At 43.5% G+C, this 13,890-nt stretch overlaps 1 protein-coding gene across 2 annotated transcripts in view; it reads right to left on the bottom strand.

Moving 5' to 3' along the window:
• Positions 1-9,923: 9,923 nt before the first annotated feature.
• The window catches only part of LOC108582037, a 139,746-nt gene continuing 135,779 nt past the window's right edge, over positions 9,924-13,890 (bottom strand). For both annotated transcript variants that reach the window (XM_031669123.1, XM_031669126.1), the window contains one exon: positions 9,924-10,214. The gene's annotated coding sequence lies outside the window, so the exon portion shown is untranslated. The remainder of the gene's footprint in view (positions 10,215-13,890) is intronic.

The raw sequence follows: 13,890 nt of genomic DNA, 5'->3' as shown, positions 1-13,890 counted from the left end.
TGGCTTAGGTAAGGTGGCCCAGAAGGAGCACAGAATGGTTGGACGCCCACGTCTGTCAGGAAAAAATGTCAAAATCTTGGAAATGAGCAAAAGAGATTACTGAGAGTTCTGGGCTCTGTCTAGCAGACCCTCTAGGAGCGATTTGATTCTTTAAAGCTGGGCACCATTGATTGTCTTCCTATTGGCTAGGCTATTTTACTACTCTCTAGGGGTAGAAGTCAATTTGTAGAAAACTAATGGAAATGCAGATGATTGTTGTCCATAGCACTGTGAATAAATTTTGTCCCCACAGAGATACAATTTATTTTTACCTTGGGGTGAAAAAGATGACCCTGACCCCAAGCATTACATTTTATTTTTCTACAAGATATTACCAATTTTGCATCTATGAGCAAATTCATTTCTGCATTCCTACGTATACTTATATGTGCCTTCAAATTTTCCTTTGACCTGATTTTAACATACTGGTTTCTTCACTAAATAATAAGTTACATAAAGCCTTTGATGTATTCCTTTTGTATTTGTGTGACAGTCTTGATTTTACCTTCTTGAAAATTACACTTTAACAGGACCAAGGCCTTGAGGATGGTCAACAGAATAATCAGAGAAGCATGACCTTGCAAAGGAGATGAGCCAAGAGCAGAAGCAGAACAAGAAGAAGGATTGTTTGGGCACAAAAGTCAAGGTAAGTCAAAGATTTTGAAAAAAGGGAGCGATCAACTAATCCCAAAAGGCATTTAATTAATTTCATCTTACTTGACCACACAACTGCAACAACAGCCCTCTGTGCTGCTCTGCACCACCAATTCCTCCCACAAGATAAGAGGCAACCTTTTCTAAACCACTCAAAGCACAGGATGTCTTATTCCACCTTTCTCCTGGGACCAGGAAGCTTACTTGTCTGACATTTACATAACGAAGGAAGCCTACTCAAGCCTTTGAAGAACAAGGAACATTTACTTCAAGGTGATTTTCTATTCTCAACCTGATTGAATCAAATGGTACTGAAAAAAAAAAAAAGAAAAGAAAAACCCCTCGAATTTAATCAAATTTAATTAAAAGTTGGTGCACCCCTTTTAATAGAGGATACATACCCTGCTACACTAACAACCTAAGAGATTGTCTCACTGCATTAACATCCATGAAGACAATTAATTGACAAATTTGATCATTCCCTTTGCTGCTTGCTCACAGATGGGAAAACTGAATTGTGCAGCTGTGTCTGAAAGTATGCTCCCTCTTGCTTTTTAAGAGAGCCTAAATCTGGATAAGCCCAACTTCCCCCTCTTTTTCCCATGTTCTGACCACCAGATAGATTGCATATATCATAGCAAACACCTTCTCCTGTCATCTTCCAACTTCAAGAACCTGTAGAAAGCAGGAGTAGAATGTGGGGAAAAATCATTAAAATCTGACAAATAGTTTTTTAAAAGCAAATTGTCCAGGTGTTCTCTAACCTTAAAATGCACAAGCCAGAGGATTATGCTTGAAGATGCTCCTTTTTTTATTCCCATTTGTCCAGGTTAAAGGAAAATTCCCCAACCACTAACAGACATCATTAGTTTTCATTTGCTGAGCACCCAATGGATGGATCAGCCTCTTGAATTGGGTGCGCTACTGCACCACCTGCTGTGATCTCTCCAGGTGTATCTGCAAATGACACTTGAGGTAACAAGCCTGAAGTTTTTCTGCTCATCAGAAGGGCACTTAAAGAAATTACCCATTTGCCTAGAACTGGAGGCAGCTGCAGTCACTGGTATCCCAGATGGTCCAATTTTTTAGCATTATAAATTCTAGAAGAACCTAACAGTACAATAGAGTTCTCACCCCAGCATCCACCTTCTCACTTGCTTCCCAAAGGCAGGATGTCAAAGATGCCCTCGTGGCCATTTTCAAGCTTTCGAGCTCTTGGTACCTATCAGAGAATGAGCGCAGCCCAAATACAGATGCCATTTGTGAGTGCATGCCAAAAATACCTTTGGTAAATTCCAACAGATGCGATTCTTAAACTTGATGAAATATTAGTGTAATTCTATGGAGTCGCCACAAGATGGCAGGCTTTAACTTCCTAAAGGCGCCCCAAAGCTTTTTTTTTTTTTTTTTTTTTAATCTTTGCTGCCTGCAGGGTTGGGGGACACAGAAATGACAAGCTGTGGGCAGAGGCATCTCCTCATTTATTAATATTACCAGGCACAGCTTGAGGAGATCTCACATCACTTTAGGGAGCTGATTTGTTTTGGCATTTGGTTGAAGAAGAATTATTTCCTAATCATTTGTCAGGTGAGATGCTTTCAAATTTTAGCTCTTGCCTTCGCAGAAAACAATGTCTGCCTGAAAGATTCACAGCAGAGGGATGTGTATATGTGCAGAATATTCACCAGCGTGTTAACAACACAGCAATGTTGTTTTCCAGGAGTTTCAGAGAATAAAGAACTAACCCAGGGACAAAATAAATGTTAATATACATAACTGAAACACACATATACAAATCAGAGGGGGAAAATCCTATTAATAATAGCTCGCAAATACTATTTCAAGTTCGAACTATGTTTATAATGTTCACCATTAATCCTGCTTTCTCTTTGTTACTTCTAATGACTCACCTACTAAAAGAGTCGAGAAAATAAAGATGCAAAAATCTGTATTTTAAGATGTCCAGCCATATCTTCAAAAAGCAGAAAACAGAAAATCTGTTGCAACTAGTTTAGAAAGAGAGAATTATGCACTCATACCCATGGGGAAATCTACCAGTTAGGGAGGGGACCAACTAAGGCTGGAAACAAATGAGGACAGGGACCCACACTGGGGGATGGTGGTTATACAAACAGAAATAATCTAGGATCTCTTGCACAAAATGAGGACGTAATTTGGTTGCATTTGGATCAAGCAGATTTCAGAGCAATAAGAATCTGGTAAGGGCAACAGAGAGAGTTTAATAGGGGGGCATTTTAGACTCACAATTAAGATATAATTTCCTCAGGGCCTTGGAAATAACAATAGCTTTCAGAGGGTCATTAGCACGCAGACTTGGAGATTACTTCAGCCCGTCATGTTCATAAAGACACACTCATGGGTCCATCCCACAAGAGCCAATAATTAGATTCTACCACTTCCTGTCCCAAGCAGTCTTGCACAGTGACCGTTAACCTCGGCCCCAGAGGTGGGAGAAGTGATCCGAGAATGCTGTCTGCACAGGTCAGGGCTCATAAAGGCAGCAGCAATTAACCTCCCTCAAAGCGTGTGTCTGCCTGGGACGGGGGGGAAGTGCGCTTGGCACATTAAAATGCATTTATAAACAGTAGGTTAGAAGAGTTCAGAGGAAGAAGAACCTTGTAATGAGTGATGGTTATTAACGACCATTATTATCCTTGTCCTGACCCAAGAACTATTTCTTAGAATGTTGACTTAGCATGCAAACTGGAGCTCAGACATGAGAGGCTCGGAAACTCTGCTGTTAATCTGTCGGTTTTACAGAGATAGGAAATAGCTCCATGAGTGAAGTTCCCTTCCTAAAAGTTAATATATATAAATGAAAATGTTAGGGCCCCCACATTCCACCAGAAGAGAAACAGATCGATTCTCTGTGTGGTGAGTCCCATAATGGAGGGCATTAGGGCAGGTTTAACATGAATAAGATATTGATTTCCCCTTGTTACTTGATTCAACTTTATTCCTTTTGGATTGCCAGAGGCCTCTGTGACAACATAGGCTGTGGTCTGGAGGGCAGTTGAGAGCTGTATTTTCTGGTCCTTTATTTATTCATTAAAGTTTTGCACTAACAGTATCTCAGTGAAAAAGAGAGAATTCAGTGAAACCCCACAAGTATGCCTGATCATTTTTAGTCTTAAGAAAGTAAACAGGTTATTTTAGAGGCATTGAGAAAGGAAAAGGCAGGCCATTCTTAGGATGGTTTATGCTATTTGTTGGGGATTGGTTTATTTTTTTTTATTTGTTAAAATTTTATCATTTATAAATATAGTCCTGAAAATATTTTATATACTACACAAAAGGATTTTTAGGGAAAAGGGAACATCTCCTCTCACATACCTTCCTCTGTCTCCTAATCCACATGTCCCCTGTTGGTAGCACTGATAACTTGGATATACGTCCAGGATTCTCTGTGCTTTTGCATCCATACACACATATAGAGTTTTTATGAAAACAGAATTATGCCATCCATGCTGTTGTAGAATTAAATAGGCCTTGGATCTTTCTACGTCAGGATAGAGAGTGTCCTCATATTTTTAACAGCTGCATAGTATTCCACAATAAAAATACTCTCTTACCTGTTTAATCATTCTCCCACTGACAGGCTTTCAGAATGTTTTCAGTTTCCAGTTGCTACAGTGATGCCTTGGGGTTCGTACATCTTGGCCTCACGGAGAGTCCCTGGACATGTGGGCAGCCAGAGGAGAGGCAAAGTGGTGGTGGAATGGGTCTGGGATGGCAAAGGTACGTCCTGGAACTACCTCCCTGCTCTGGCAGCCTGTGGCCCCAGAGACAGGCTCAGGAGAATATCTGCAAAGTTTCACCACCCCTGCCTAATCCCACCCCATCTCCACATCACTCAAGACAAGACAGGTGCAGGTGAGGCTAAGAATCAGCTGGAAGACCTGGGGAAGCCTCATATGTAAGATGAGAATGTTGAAACTGAGTACATTTGTTGGACCCAGTGACCTGAAGTCAGGAAAGCTGCAAGGAGTGGACACTTCAGCAATAGACACAGAGTGTTTAAAGCCAACACAGCAAAAAGAAACAGACACATAGCAGCAGAATCCACAGAGGAAAGACAATTCTGCCTAGGGTCACAGCCAGGAGAGTAGGACAGAAGGGGAGAGAAGAGGCAAGTCTGAATTGCCTGAGTATTTATTCTAAAGATACTGAGTTCAACAGAAGACTCTCAAATGTGCTTTGAATTGGCAAGATCAAGCTTATCACCATCAGTGAAAAAGAAGAATTGAGCATTGTATTAGCTTTCTAGGGCCGTCATTAAAAAAGGACCACAAACTGGGCAGCTCGAACAACAGAAATGTATCGTCTCAGAGTTCTGGAGACTAGAATTCGGAGATCAAGGTATCAACAGGGTTGGTTCTTCCTGAGCGCAGGGAAGGAGACACTCTTTTCTATGCCTGCCCTCTAGCTTCTGGTGGTTCAGCGGCAATCTTCGGCATTCCTTGGATTCTAGAGCATCACTTTCATCCCTGCCTTCATCTAAACATGAAGTTATCCCTGTGTGCATGTCTGTGTTCATTTCCCCTTTTTATAAGGACACCCTTCACATTGAATTAAGACCCACCGTTATGTCCTCATTTTAACTTGATTGCCTCTGTCAAGACCCTATCTCCAAATAAGGTCATATTCTGGGTACCAGAGATTAGGATTCCCATATATCTTTTTGAGGGGGACACAATTCAACCTATAACAACTGTCAAATTTGGGGGAAGAAATAAAGTTCTACTTTTGCATACCTGAATTATTTAGACTGGAATTTTTACCCCCAAAACTATTTTGCTTGCATCATAAGAAAACTAATAGAGAGCTCTGCCCTTGAAGACGCTTGAACAATAGCCTGAAAAAATGTGTTTCCACACTATATTGTCTCTAAATTTAGCAGAATTTGTAAATAATCCCTTGAATTTCACTGCCTTACCTCTGCAGAAGTGAGACCCTTGAGGCTCCAGGAAAGACTCCACTGGCCACCAAGCCCAGCAGAGAAGAGGCCCTGGGGAGGCAGCAGGATAAGTCACCATGTGGTGAATGCTGTATTGCAAAGGTATGGGAGGAGAAAAGGTATGGGAGGAGACACATAGGACCAGCCAAGGGAGCTTCTTACGGTAACTGGACAGAGCACAGATTCCTGAGAGCAGGGAGCAGGACAGGAGCCAGGAAGCTCAGATGATGAATCTTTTTGAGAGGCAGCCTTCCCAGGACCCATCACCTATTCATGATTTACTTTCTTGTTCATCCCAGGAAGAGCTAGTCAGTGGCCTCAAGGGGTGGTCTCCAGGTGCCAACCCCAAGGGTCAGTCCAGGTCTCCATGACAGCATTTTGAATGGCCAAGAAGAAAGCAGGCAAGGTTCATGCCACACTCAGAGAGAAAGAAACTTGTCAGAGCCAATTTGCTTTCAACTAGTAAATATCTGAAATGAGGTCAGCAACTCGGCAGCAGGAGGCATTTTGTGAAGCTTATGAAGGACTGCAGTACCTGCCATTCTCTCTTGATAGTTTCTATAAGACCTCACCCACTGACAGAGATGGTTATGGAGCTTTGTTCAAGGCTGTTGTTGTCTTTGTATGTGTCAGAAGCCCACAGATCCTTGGAGGGTGAGTTTCTCAGTACCACCAGTGGATGAACTGTTGGAGACTACTGCAGTACCTTTCTTTTTCTTTTTCATATGTATTTTTTTACTTTAATGTCTGGGATACATGTGCAGAACGTGCAGGTTTGTTACATAGGTATACTTGTGCCACAGTAGTTTGCTGCACCTATCAAACCGTCATCTAGGTTTTAAGCCCCGCATGCATTAGGTATTTGTCCTAATTCTCTCCCTCCCCTTGCCCACCAACCCCTGACAGGCCCCCGTGTGTGTTGTTCCCCTCCCTGTGTCCATGCCTTCTCATTGTTAAACTCCCATTTATGAGTGAGAGCATGCAGTGTTTGGTTTTCTGTTCCTGTGTTAGTTTACTGCAGTACATTTCTACCTGAGAGGAGAGCTCAGAAAACATCGTGTGTCAAAATTAACAAAAATCACAGAGACAAGCCACAGGGATCTGGTAAGTATCTCACATTTAACTGCTAGATGGAATTTTACTCCATAAAGCAAAAATTGTGTATCATGTGCACATATCTGGCAGATGCTTGACTAATAGAAGGTGGTAAATAAACACCCTGGGTCTTTCACTCTCACTAGGATGGCTTTGGGCATCTTTTTCTACACTGGCATAGAGTTCCCCACGGGCAGAAGCTCCAGTTGCCCAAGTGGTGACCTGCTTGATAACACCCTTTCCTTCCTTGTCTCAGTTCCCCCTTCTGCTACTGGTATTTCCTGGCATCACTTCCCAGATGAACTACTGGCACCCAGATCCTTGTCTCAGGGAGTAACCAACCTGGGACAACCACTTGCTCTTTCACCAAGGTGTAGACCATGTTCTGAACATGGATTTGCAAAGAAACCTACTCTGTGCTCAGCACTGTGCAGGCTGGAGGAGAACACAAAGTGAGCAGAAGACAACCTCGAGACAGGCAGTGAGTGAGGATATGTGGATGAAGGTAGGGAGATAAGTAGGTTTCACTGAAAAAGAGAGGGTGGGTGTAGAGGAGCTATTTTCTCCCCCTGTTCCTGCATCAGATCTTAAAATAAGAATGTGTGCCCTCTTGGTATACTGGGGAGAAAGTCCTCCCACTCTCCCCCCATCGTCTGCATTCCCCCCGTGTCCCATCTGCTGGTGCAGGGAAGTGTCCTGAGCATGTGGCTGGCTCTCACTGGCTCTTTTGGACACCGTCTGCCTATAACCGTCAGGTGATTTCCTTCACACTTCAGACTTTTCCACAATGTAAAAGTCTACCTTTCAGCCCTGTGGAATCTAGCTTCCCTGCCTGTGACGAGGTCATAAGTTCAATTCAGAGGGGGAGGACAATGAAGTCCATATTGCCCTGGACTCTGAGCCACATTCCCCTGGGACTGGAATAAGATCAATACACGCAGCCCTTTTGGAATCCTATGCCTAGTCCTCAACTGGTTCAGGATTCAGAGGGCAGATGGCATGATTAATCGACACTTTCAAACAACAACTGTCACCAAATACGCTACTTTCATGGTGGCGCAGTGGGAAGAGGACTCTCTCCCTTGCTTTGTTGGCAGGAGTGTTTCACAGCTTCATTTTGCGGACAAAAGGTCTCATGGTCGACCCAGAAACAAATTGCCAGCAGCAGGCAGCAGGAATCATGCTGCCCAACTCCAGGTGCAAACACCTGGCTTCTCTCTGATTCATTTAGTGAAGATTAGTTCCCCTCACATCTCCAAACTGGCTGCTCTAGAAAGCAAGCCCACCTGAGTTGTAGCATGAGAAAGGGAAGTGTTCTTAGCCAAGTCACTTCCCTTCTCAAGGCCAGAGAAAAGGCTTTCTTCTTTCCTGCCTTCTTCTTTCCCAGATTCACGTTGCTATATCCCCATGAATAAACATGTTTCTCTGTCAGGTCTTTGACTTCCAATTGACTCTGTGTTGCAGCCCGACCCCAAAGTATCTCACACCCAAACTCATCTCCATTTGCATAGATAATCCTAAGCCTCTTCCAGCTTTAGGACTCTGTGATACTGTGTGTCCAGAATTCCCTATGCATAGAACATCTTAACCCGTCAGTTTCCCCCAGCCTAAGAGTCACTGCCCCCTGCCTCCCCACCACCACCACCTGGAAGTTGCATAACCATAGATAATCCCCTGAAAATCCACTGCCCCACCTCTGCAGAGGCGAAACCATGAAGCCTCCAGGAAAGACTCCGCTGGCCACCCAGTTTATCAAAGAAGAGGTCCTGGATGGCAGCAGGGTAATTTACCCATGCGGTGGGTCGTGCACTGCAAAAGACAGACAGCAGGTGCTGCATCACTCAAAATTGGACAGACAGGCAGAGCTAGACAGACAGACCAGATCCACTGCCACCCAGGTAGACCTTATCTCCCTCTGGGCTCATGAGAAACTCATTTCTATGACAAAGATTGGTAGTGGGAGAGAGATAATGTTTGTCACAGTGAGATCATGTGAAACAACTATTTCAATGCCCCAGGCATTGGCCTACATAACTTCAGCAAGATTGATCTGGGTTAACACCAAGGGAGTTTAGACAGTGGTGGGGAGTCCACTGTAATAGGATTTCACCAGAAAGATATTTTTCCTCCTCTTGGGAACTCTTATTCTCCACAACCTGACATTCCAGGAAAGTTGCCAGGCTTCCGCTGGGGCGGAGCATGATAGAGAGGCCTCAACCCCAGTAGAAAAGTCAGAACAATGTGAGCAATTCTGAGCTAGGAGAAAGGAAACTAACCAATTTTCCATCCTCTGTGAAATGGGCACAATTCAGATTCAAAACAGATGTTTTACCTCCAAGGTAAACATCTGAAATGTCGCTTAGGATCTCCAGCCCAAATGCCCTTTGACAGTGTAGCGGAAGGTCCCTGGCCTGGGGTCTTTGCTTCAGCCACACTTACAGCCAGGTTGGACAATGAGGACTGGTACTAGTCTAAGAATACCTCAATGCAGTTACTTGTGTTTATATCTTACCTCTGTCCTAGTGGCAAGGACCCTGGATTGGGAGTTAGGAACCCTAGGTTTGGTCTTGGCTCAGCACTAAAAAGCTAGAAATGATGAGGAAATCTTTCACCTACTCTAAATCCCACTTCTTTGCTTCAGAAACTAATGGATAAACTAGGACACCTCTAAGGTTCCTTCCATCTCCTAAAAATATCTCCATTTTTATTCATTTTAAAGATATACAATGGTTTAATTGCTTGCATAGGCCATATTCAGGAAAAAGGGTAAAAAAGGCAGATAATGAAGAGTAACACCTTTTTCAAGACACTACTAAAAAATAATTTATATTTCAAGACTTCCATTCTGTTCTTCTTGGAAAGGCTGAAAGAAGTTCTTTCTTTTATCTGGTTGCCAGACAACGTTTATACTGAGGCTTTCATTTCCCTTTTCAGAAAAGAAATAAAAAAAAATCTAGCTTTGGATACCTGGTTAGAAGCAAAAGCTGACTTCAGGTGTCCCTTCAGAAGAACATGAATTACAACTTCCATCAGTAGTTTGACTGATATTGAAAGAATATAAGGAGAACATTTCAAGATGGCTGATGAAACTAAAAATGGCTAGCAGAGGCTGGAGGCTAGAAAAAGCTATCGAAATAATTGACAATTAAATTGTGCATTGTATTTAGTAATTCTCTATTTTGCAAAGATGTCTTCCCAAATAGTGTTTCATCCTCATAGCAGCTTTTTGAGGAAAAAGGAATAGATAGTCCTTTTTACCCGATGAGTGAATTACATCCAAAAGGATAAGCAATTTGCCTTCATTTTCATATCTGAATAATGACAGAATAGGTTTAAACCTCTTGTGGGGAATGAATTCAGTGACCTCTGAGGTTCTTCCAATTCAGAGATTCTCTGGAGCTTAGGTTTCCCGCCTCTCCAGCTTGGTGCTTGGCCTCTGGGTAAGCATCTAGAGAAGACAAGGTTATTTTCATCAATCAGCTTCTGCCAGATCAGCAGCCCAAGAAGGGCCAGGACAGAGAAAGATGGGCAGATACACAGGCAGATTAGGAAGTGTCACTCTAAACACAGAAATCCAGGATTACTTTTGTAGGGGGCAAGGAGAATCACATTTCCCTAGGCTCAAGCCCCTGCCCTGGGAGAATATTTTTTCCTAGGCAACCAGTGCACCTCCACTTTATTAGGGCTCAGTGCAATGTTTTAGAAAGAAACAAAAAGAAGCTCAATTGTTGGGACCCTTAAATTAGGATACAGCCAAACTCAGCAGAGAGTAAATTACTTTATTTGGGGTCCTTATCACGATCCTGCTACTTGCAGGACTAAAGACCACTTGTCGTATTGTAACTTGTTTGTTTATATGTCTATCTTCCCATTAGACTGTAAATCCACCAAGGGCAAAAACTGACAAAATATTCAGGTAGATTTAAATTAGCAGGGAGAAACTACATCCACTTAAGTTATAATCTTCCATGCCTGCTTTATTTGGCCAAGAATGCCAGAAGCAGCAGGGAAGCCACCTGGAGCTGAATCAGAGGAGCAATTCTCAGCACAGCTTTCCTTGGTGCCCAGAACACCCAGAGAAGCTGGGCATTGTTGCCCAGGCCTAATCCTTTTATACCCACACTCACATCACTATTCAAGAATATGCACATATGATCCATGCCTTTAATAGGAAACACTTCTAGCTAGCCATCATCCTTGTGGTTCTTGAGCCAAACCCAGTATGGGCAAGGCCACATTCAGAGGGAGAAGTGGGATGAGATAGAAGGGCAGAAAGTGGAATCAAGTACCCAGCTATTCCTGAACAGTACCTCTGCCTCCCTGTGCTCAGCAGGCTGAGAATTCCAATCCCCTGCCACTTCTTATCCCTGTTTTTCAAGTGTCTATACAATGTCTATTCCATGCTTTGCACATTCTATGGAATGCTGGGCCAATTGTTTGTACAGTGAGAAATGCACTTTATATGCATTTTCAAAAGGACTACTCCAGTTGACTCTTAGCTGAGTTCCCATCTCAACACAATGCAACACCTTTTTTGCTCCCTTCCACCAACCACTGTGGACTTATCAGTAAGACATTTGCATGTCAGAGGGTGGAAAATAAATCCAACTAAAATTCTCTTCTACCTCAGTGAAGTGTCTAGGGGTCCAGTGGTATTGGGCCTGCTGAGATATCCCTCCTGAGTGAACAATAACTTGTTGCATCTGGCCCCTCCTATAACCAAGAAAGAGGCACAAAGCCTACTAGGCCTATTTGGATTTTGGAAACAACACATTCCTTCTTTGAGTGTGTTACTCTATCCCATTTATGTAGTGACAAAAAAAAAAAAAAAAAAAAAAAGCTGCTAGTTTTGAGTGGAGCCCGGAACAGAAGAAGACCGCAACAGGTTCAGGTTGCTATGCAAGCTGCTCTGCCACTTCAGCCATATGACCCAGCCGATCCAATAGTGCTTGAGATGTCAGTGGCAGACAGGGATCTGTCTGGAGCCTTTAGCAGGCCCCCATGGATGAATCACAGTGGAGACCTTCAGGATTTTGGAGCAAGGCCCTGCCATCATCCACAGATAACTAGTCTCCTTTTGAGACAGCTCTTGGCCTGCTACTGGGCCTTAGTAGAAACTGAATGTTTGACTATGAGCCATCAAGTTACCATGACACCTGAGCTGCCTATCATGAACTAGGTGTTATCTGACCCGCCAAGCCATAAAGCTGTGTTTGCACAGCAGCACTCTGTTATCAAATGGAAATGGTATATATTTGATCAGGCCCAAGCAGGTCCTGAAGGAACAAGTAAGTTATATGAAGAAGTGTCTCAAATGCCCATCATTCCTACTCCTGCTTTGCTGCCTTTTCTCTCCCAGACTGCACCTAGGACCTAATGATCAGTTCACAGAAGAAGAGAGGATCAGGCCTGGTTTACAAATGGTCCTGCATGATATACAGGCATCGCCCAAAAGTGGACAGCTGCGGCACTACAGTTCCTTTCTAGGACATCCTTGAAGGATAGTGGTGAAGGGAATTCTTCCTAATGGGCAGAACTTTGGGTAGTGTGCCTGTTTCTGCACTTTGCTTGGACGAGGGGCACAGAATGGACAGACATGTGATTATATATTGATTCATTGGCTGTAGCCAATGGTTTGGCTGGATGGTCAGGGACTCGGAAGAAACATGATTGGAAAGTTGGTGGCAAAGAAATTTGGGGAAGAGGTACGTAGACAGACCTCTCAAAGTGGGCAAAAGATGTGAAGATATTTGTGTCCCATGTGAATGCTCAACAAGGGGTGACTTCAGCAGAGGAAGATATTAATAGTCAAGTAGACAGGATAACCCATTCTGTGGACACCAGTGAGCCTCTTTCCCAACCACCCCTGTCATCAGCCAATGGGCTCATGAACAAAGTGACCATGGTGGCAGGGATGGAGGCTATGCATGGGCTCAGCAACATGGACTCCCACTCACCAAGGCTGACCTTGCTACAAGCATCACTGCGTGCCTAATCTTCCAGTAGCAGAGACCAACATGGAGCCTCCAACATGACACCATTTTCCAGGATGATCAGTGAACTAGCCTGGAGGCAGGTTGATCACACTGGACTACTTCCATCATGGAAGGGGCAGCATTTTGTCTTTAGTAGAAAAAACACTTTGAATATGGATTTGCTTTCCCTGCACACAATGCTTATGCCAAAACTACAACCTGTGGACTTAAGGAATGCCGTAGCCACCATCATGGCACTACAGTATTGCTCCTGATGAAGGAACACATTTCACAGCCAGAGAAGTGTGGTGATGGATTATGCTCATGGAATTCACTGATCTTACTGTGTTCCCCATCATCCTGAAGCAGCTGGCTTGATAGAATGGTGGAATGAATGACCTTTTGAAGTTGCAGTTATAGCATCAGCTAGGTGAAAATGCTTTACAGGGCTGGAGCAAGGTTCTCCAGAAGGCTGTATATGCCCTGAATCAGCACCCAATGCATGGTACTGTTTCTCCCCTAGACAGGAATCAAGGGGTGGAAATGAGAGTTGCACCAGTTACCTTTATTACCCCTAGTAATCCACTAGCAAAATTTTGCTTTTTGTTCCTACAACTTCATGTTCTGTTAGCCTAAAGGTCTTAGTTTCAGAGAGAAAAATGCTTCTACCAGGAGATATAACAATGATTCCATTGAACTGGAAGTTAAGGCTGCTGCCCAGTAACTTTGGGTTCCTCATACCTCTGGGTCAACAAGTTAAGAAGGGAGTTATGGTGTTGATTGGGATAATTGATCTGGACTACTAAGAGGAAATTGGACTACTACTTCACAGTGGAGGTGAGGAAGAATGTATTAGTCCATTTCCACACTACTATAAAGAACTACCTGAGACTGGGTAATTTATGAATAGAGGTTTAATTGGCTGGGTGCGGTGGCTCATGCCTGTAATCCCAGCACTTTGGGAGGCTGAGGCAGGTGGATCATGAGGTCAGGAGATCGAGACCACCCTGGCTAACATGGTTACACCCCATCTGTACTAAAAAATACAAAAAATTAGCCAGGTGTGGTGGCATGCACCTGTAGTCCCAGCTACTCGAGAGGCTGAGGCAGGAGAATGGCATGAACCCAGGAGGCAGAGCTTGCAGTGAG

This window comes from Papio anubis, chromosome 7 (genome assembly GCF_008728515.1).
Source record: "Papio anubis isolate 15944 chromosome 7, Panubis1.0, whole genome shotgun sequence".
Classification (NCBI taxonomy): Eukaryota; Metazoa; Chordata; class Mammalia; order Primates; family Cercopithecidae; genus Papio; species Papio anubis.
Note: the sequence above shows the minus strand (reverse complement) of the source record. Positions and strands in the feature narration are given on the sequence as shown.